Source organism: Triticum aestivum, chromosome 2A (genome assembly GCF_018294505.1).
Source record: "Triticum aestivum cultivar Chinese Spring chromosome 2A, IWGSC CS RefSeq v2.1, whole genome shotgun sequence".
Lineage (NCBI taxonomy): Eukaryota > Viridiplantae > Streptophyta > Magnoliopsida > Poales > Poaceae > Triticum > Triticum aestivum.
In genome coordinates this window covers 20,751,760-20,758,972 of record NC_057797.1, presented here as the reverse complement: position 1 = coordinate 20,758,972, position 7,213 = coordinate 20,751,760, and positions in this window count along the sequence as shown.

Below are 7,213 nucleotides of genomic sequence, written 5' to 3'. Positions count from 1 at the left end.
CAGCGAGTACCGACGGCGGGTAGCAGATCAACGACCCCCCCTCGCCCCGCTCCTTCCTCCCATCCCTCTAGATCCGTCGCTAGGGGCCTCCCACACGCGCTCGCTCCGTCGACCTTCCCACATGGCAGATCGCCGCTGCTGGCCGAGGCCGACGTTCTACCCGTGAGCGGAGCGGCCATGGCTCGGCTCGTTCGACCCTCGCACATCTCTATGATCCGGACGGCAATGCGGCAGCCGCCATCAAGCGACTTGACTGCCCAGGTACTTACTGCCAGTTTTCCCTTCTCTCTTTCTCTCGATCTCCATGCCCATGGATTTAACCCAAATCCTCATATCTCACTGGGCGTAAGGCGAGATTAACCCAACTCCTCATATCCAATTAGGTGTAAGGGAAGATTAATGTATGTGCTATGTTGTTTACTCACAGTTTGATTAAGTAACTAATTTGTGTTCTCACTAATTTACATATTACCTTGTGTTGTATTGCTAGGGCTGGATGGACATACAGAACCGTCAAGTTAATCAGCAGGGGGGCGACCACCTCAGGGCAGAGGCTGCGGGCGTCGCTCAATGGAGATGCCATTTTTGGCTGGCATGACGTTGATGTTTCCTGCAAGAACCTCCACAGGGTGCACCTGTTAAGGTTGCTCTACTTACTGCAGTTTGTTCTTTATCTTGTTATATAGAGGCATCGAAATATAATAAGTACTCCCTCCTTCGCATTATATTAGGCGTCTAAGCTCCTAGCACGAAATTTAGTGCATGGTGGTGGTTCCTGAGTCGTACCATTACAAGATCTACTCTAACCACCAGTTGACCGATACAGTTTTTAGTTTTCAAGTGAAAATTACCCACTGCGCTACATGCCCCAAGCAGTTGATTAAATTGGTAATGCTAACCGTATGAAAGAAAATCCTAGGCTAACTGTACAGGAGAGAAAATAGCACGGGGCAGAGCTAACGCACCTTAAATATTGAGATTTCCTGTGAAAGCTAATACACCTTAGATAATGGGAAGGAGGGAGTAGAAAATATGTTTGGTTCCGGTCTACTGGTTAATCTTTGGAATAAATCTGCTAAGCTTGAAGAACTGGCTGGTCTTACCAAGTTCCATGATAATACTGCTAATATCTGGTCCCAAGTCTTGTTTTGCAATGATTAACTAACACTAATCAGCATGCTTGTTTTGTACGGATATTGATTACTTTATTTATATCTTGAAGTTTGATAGTGCTATCCAGCACAGAATGATTGTCCACTACTACTTCTATTATTTGCTCATAAACATGCTTAGCATGGTCTTGCTCTCATATCAATATCACAACACGCATTACTAATTTGAATATTGTTTGCAGTTTTCGCCCTTGGAAAGCTAAAGAACGTGAATGAAGATTATGGATAACTTTCTTCGATAGCAAGGTCTGTACTCTGTACTGATGCATTATGTAGCAACACTCTGTGCTCTTTCCTGTTTGTGATGTTTGCTTGATGATATAGCAACAATATTACTTCATTTTACTAAATAATGCATACCGGTATACCACTATGTACCTTAATTGTCTTCCATCTTTCCATATCTCTTCATGTGTGTTATTTTGAGCCGATTTAATCGTACCCATCATTGTTACTATGATTGCTAAGTTCCTTTCATTCGACGAGTTTGCTACGGTCTAGCGACGGGGATGCAAGGAGAAGCTGATGCGGGTTCAAGGGGCCATGAGGATGCCCAACATGAAGGTGCTCAACAATCAGGGCACGCCGTGTCCAGGATGATGGAGGTGATGCCGGCCAGGTCCCCGTTGCCGTCGACATCTTCTACGACGGGCCCCGTAGGGCAAGACTGTCGGCTGCTCATCACATTGGCAGCGGCCACGGGGACCTCTTCCATGGCGTCGGTGGGGCCTTCCCCTGTCAAGCGCAACGGCTCCTTGGCTGGATTACGGGGATACACACCCCAACAAACATAACCGACTGGCCTCCTCACCGGTGTGGCTAACTTCTCTTTACGTGCCCCGGCATGCTTCCTCACAGCTGACACTGGCGCCCCCACAATCCATCGGCCTCTCCTCGCCTTCACGTGCCAATCGCCCATGCCTCGCAGCCGTTGTAGCATGTGCTTACCCGTGTGAACCAGTGCCGAGAACCACGGGCATCGAGTAGATCAGTCGTCTTTTGGGACGGCCACCACCACCAAGGACCAACGTGACCACTTCCGGACAGGGGGTCGGGTTTCTTACACGTCCTCTATCAAGGTGCTTGCCCTGTCCGCAACGACACTATTCCGAGTACCTCAATCTTGTGGCAACCTCCTGGTATGTCTTCTGTCTGATCCATGGTCTTCTCATTCTCTTTCGTTTCTGATTAGCATGATTATCTTTTAGTCTGTTAGAATTATATATTGGAAGAGAAGATCAAGGATAACCACCAGGTATAGCATTTGGTTGGATTGATGTTTCGTCCGCACTGCCACTTCATTATTTCTTGTACAGTCCACCTTCACACTCTTGTAAGCTCATGCAAAGATTTCTGACTAAGTTCTCATGATTTATCAATATACAAAACATTAAATTTTGCAGTGTAAATAACTGTGTTTATTTTGTATGGGTCACCAGGGATAGGAAACTGAAAGCCACCAGTGGTGAACAACAAGTGCAGATTTCAAGTCCTTCAGGTGATTGATCATTGCGGTAATTCCTTTTTTGTCAGAATTTGATTGCAATTGGGTTGGAGGGAAGCAAGAAAATTCCTATCCTGTAATATGCGTTTTTGGTGTGTGCCTTGACAGTTGTTCAGGTCGATACAGAATTTCATTCATGTGGTTTTTGAAGGCACTTAATTTAACATTGTTTTTACTTTTTTCTAAGAGTTGGATTGCCGTTAAGATTTGAGACTGATATATGTAGGGGCCTACAAGATCCAATTCATGTTAGTTACCTACGCAGTGCTACCTATAAATCTGTACCTCAATGCATCTTTCATAAAATGTTAATTCTGTAATTTATAGAAGTGAACAAATTCCTTAACACTGGTAGAAAAAGGGGCTTCCCTACGCCGCCATTAGTCCCCAACAGAACTGAACCGCGACCAAAGGGCTCTTTAGTCGCGGTTCGAGAGAAGGCCCGCGACCAACTACCTGGGCCCAGCGCGTTCGGTCGACAGCTGGCCGACGGGAGGGTCTTTAGTCCCGGTTGGCCAGGCCAACCGGGACTAAAGGTACCCGAAGGCCTTTAGTCCCGGTTGGCCAGGCCAGCCGGGACTAAAGGCCCATCCAGCTGGCGGACGGGAGGGCTTTAGTCCCGGTTGGCCTGGCCAACCGCGACTAAAGGCCCATCCCTATATATACTCAGCTCAATCCACTTCACTCAGCTCATCACTTCACAATTTTCAGAAGGTGGTGGTGGGGTGGTGGTGGTTTGCTTTTGGTTTCTCCTATGCACACAAGGTGTTTGATGAAATGCCCGAGAGCCTGAAACAAGCCACACTTGAGCTTTCTCATTTATTTTTCCTCCGCGATCGCGGTTAGCAACTCGATCGAACCTTTCATGTGTCATTGATAAAATACGCATGTGTGTAGTTCATTGTTTAATTAGTATTATTTCTAGCTACTTAGTTTAACAAATGCATGATGGTTAATTATATACTTTATATAATAATAATGCAGATGAATCGGCAATGGATGTACGGTTCCCGAGTCTCCGGCGAGTTCACTACGGGTTTGAAAGATTTCCTCGTAGTGGCAAATGCGAACAGGCAGCAAGGTTTTATTATCTGTCCATGTGCTGTCTGTAAGAATGAGAAGGGTTACTCCTCGCCAAGAAGAGTTCACATGGACCTGCTTATGCATGGTTTCATGCCAAGCTATTATTGTTGGACCAAGCATGGATAAAGAGGGGTCAGAATGGAAGAAGATGAAGAAGGGGATGATATCGATGACAACTATCGTGATCATTTCGGTGATACTTTCATGGAGGATGATGCTGAAGGTGGGGAAGGGTTAGGTGAAGGTGAAGAAGAGGCACATGTTGAGCCCGCTGATGATCTTGGTCGGACCATTGCTGATGCACGGAGACGCTGCGAAACTGACAAGGAGAGGGAGAATTTGGATCGCATGTTAGAGGATCACAAAAAGTCGTTGTATCCAGGATGCGATAATAGTCTGAAAAAGCTGGGCTGCACACTGGATTTGCTAAAATGGAAGGCACAGGAAGGTGTAGGTGACTCATCATTTGAAAATTTGCTGAAAATGTTGAAGAATATGTTGCCGAAGAATAACGAGTTGCCCGCCAGTACGTACGAAGCAAAGAAGGTTGTCTGCCCTCTAGGTTTAGAGGTTCAGAAGATACATGCATGCATTAATGACTGCATCCTCTACCGCGGTGAATACGAGAATTTGAATGAATGCCCTGTATGCACTGCATTGCGTTATAAGATCAGAGGCGATGACCCTGGTGATGATGATGTTGAGGGCGAGAAACCCAGGAAGAGGGTTCCCGCCAAGGTGATGTGGTATGCTTCTATAATACCACGGTTGAAACGTCTGTTCATGAACAAAAAGCATGCCAAGTTGTTGCGATGGCATAAAGAGGACCGTAAGTCCGACGGGCAGTCGAGACACACCGCTGATGGAACGCAATGGAGAAAGATCGACAGAGCTTTCAAAGATTTTGCAGCTGACGCAAGGAACTTAAGATTTGGTCTAAATACTGATGGCATTAATCCTTTTGGCGAGCAGAGCTCCAGCCATAGCACCTGGCCCGTGACTCTATGCATCTACAACCTTCCTCCTTGGTTGTGCATGAAGCGGAAGTTCATTATGATGCCAATTCTCATCCAAGGCCCTAAGCAACCCGGTAACGACATCGATGTGTACCTAAGGCCATTAGTTGAAGAACTTTTACAGTTGTGGGCGAAACCTGCTGTACGTGTCTGGGATGAGCACAAAGGAGAGGAATTTGATCTACGAGCGTTGCTTTTTGTAACCATCAACGATTGGCCTGCTCTCAGTAACCTTTCGGGACAGACAAATAAGGGATACAATGCATGCACACACTGCTTACATGAGACTGAAAGTGTACGTTTGGTTAATTGTAAGAAGAACGTGTACCTGGGTCATCGTCGATTTCTTCCCCGAAATCATAACGTAAGAAAGAAAGGCAAGCATTTCAACGGGAAGGCAGATCACCGGCCGAAGCCTGCGGAACGTACTGGTGCTGAGATATTTGATATGGTCAAGGATTTGAAAGTCATCTTTGGAAAGGGTCCTGGCGGACAATCAGTTCCGCGGGGAGTTGACGGGCACGCACCCATGTGGAAGAAGAAATCTATATTTTGGGAGCTAGAATATTGGAAGTCCTAGAGGTCCGCTCTGCAATCGACGTGATGCATGTTACGAAGAATGTTTGCGTGAACCTGCTAAGCTTCTTGGGCGTGTATGGGAAGACAAATGATACAAAGGAAGCACGACAGGACCAGCAACTTTTGAAAGACCCAGATGACCGGCATCCGGAATGGTTTCAAGGTCGTGCCAGCTACGCTCTTACCAAAGAAGAGAAGGTCATTTTTTTTGAATGCCTGAGCAGTATGAAGGTCCCGTCTGGCTTCTCGTCGAATATAAAGGGAATAATAAACATGCCGGAGAAAAAGTTCCAAAACCTGAAGTCTCACGACTGCCACGTGATTATGACGCAATTGCTTCCGATTGCTTTGAGGGGGCTCCTACCGGAAAATGTTCGAGTAGCCATTGTGAAGCTATGTGCATTCCTCAATGCAATCTCTCAGAAGGTAATCAATCCAGAAGATCTACCACGGTTATAGAACGATGTGGTCCAATGCCTTGTCAGTTTCGAGTTGGTGTTCCCACCATCCTTCTTCGATATTATGACGCACCTCCTGGTCCACCTAGTCGAAGAGATTTCCATTCTCGGTCCTGTATTTCTACACAATATGTTCCCCTTTGAGAGGTTCATGGGAGTATTAAAGAAATATGTTCGTAACCGTGCTAGGCCAGAAGGAAGCATCGTCAAGGGCTATGGAAATGAGGAGGTAATTGAGTTCTGTATTGACTATGTTCCTGACCTTAAGCCGATTGGTATTCCTCAATCGCGGCACGAGGGGAGACTAAGTGGAAAAGGCAAGATCGGAAGGGATACCACGATATGTATGGACGGTCATTCTATGACTGAAGCACACCACACAGTCCTGCAAAATTCCAGCTTGGTGGCTCCGTACTTCGAGCAATACAAGAATATTTTACGCTCGGACAACCCGGGGAAGCCTGAATCCTGGATTAGAAAGGCCCACATGGAGACTTTCGGCAGTTGGTTGCGAAAACATTTCATGAATGACAATGATGTTGGAGATCAGCTGTACATGTTGGCCAAGAAACCATCTTCGACTATAACGACTTTTCACGGGTACGAGATAAATGGGAATACATTTTACACCATCGCCCAAGATAAAAAGAGCACCAACCAAAACAGTGGTGTCCGCTTTGATGCAGTAACCGAGAATGGGCAAAAGGTCACATATTATGGTTACATAGAGGAGATATGGGAACTTGACTATGGACCCTCCTTTAAGGTCCCTTTGTTCCGGTGCAAATGGTTCAAGCTAACAGGAGGTGGGGTAAAGGTGGACGAGCAATACGGAATGACAATGGTGGATTTCAACAATCTTGGTTACCTTGACGAACCATTCGTCCTTGCCAAAGATGTCGCTCAGGTTTTTTATTTGAAGGACATGAGTAGCAAACCGAGGAAACGGAAAGATAAGAAAACGATCAGTACATCATGCGATGATCCAAAGCGCCACATTGTTCTTTCAGGGAAAAGAAACATCGTGGGAGTGGAGGACAAGACAGACATGTCAGAAGATTATAATATGTTTGGTGAAATTCCGCCCTTCAAAGTGAACACTGACCCAAGCATTAAGTTAAATGATGAGGATGCTCCATGGATACGGCACAATCGTAAGCAAGCAGGGACGTCCAAGGGAAGAATTGATGTGTAATAATTTATTGTACCAAACTTTGTATTTGGTCAATGAACTGAATGATGTATCAAACATTTTGTCAAACCTTCAAGGGATTTTAAGATTTTTTTGATATATAATTGTATTTTTAAGATTTTAAAATGAATTAGTTTTATTTTTCTGATTTTTTTGATATATAATTATATTTTTAAGATTTTAAAATGAATTAGTTTTATTTTTCTGAT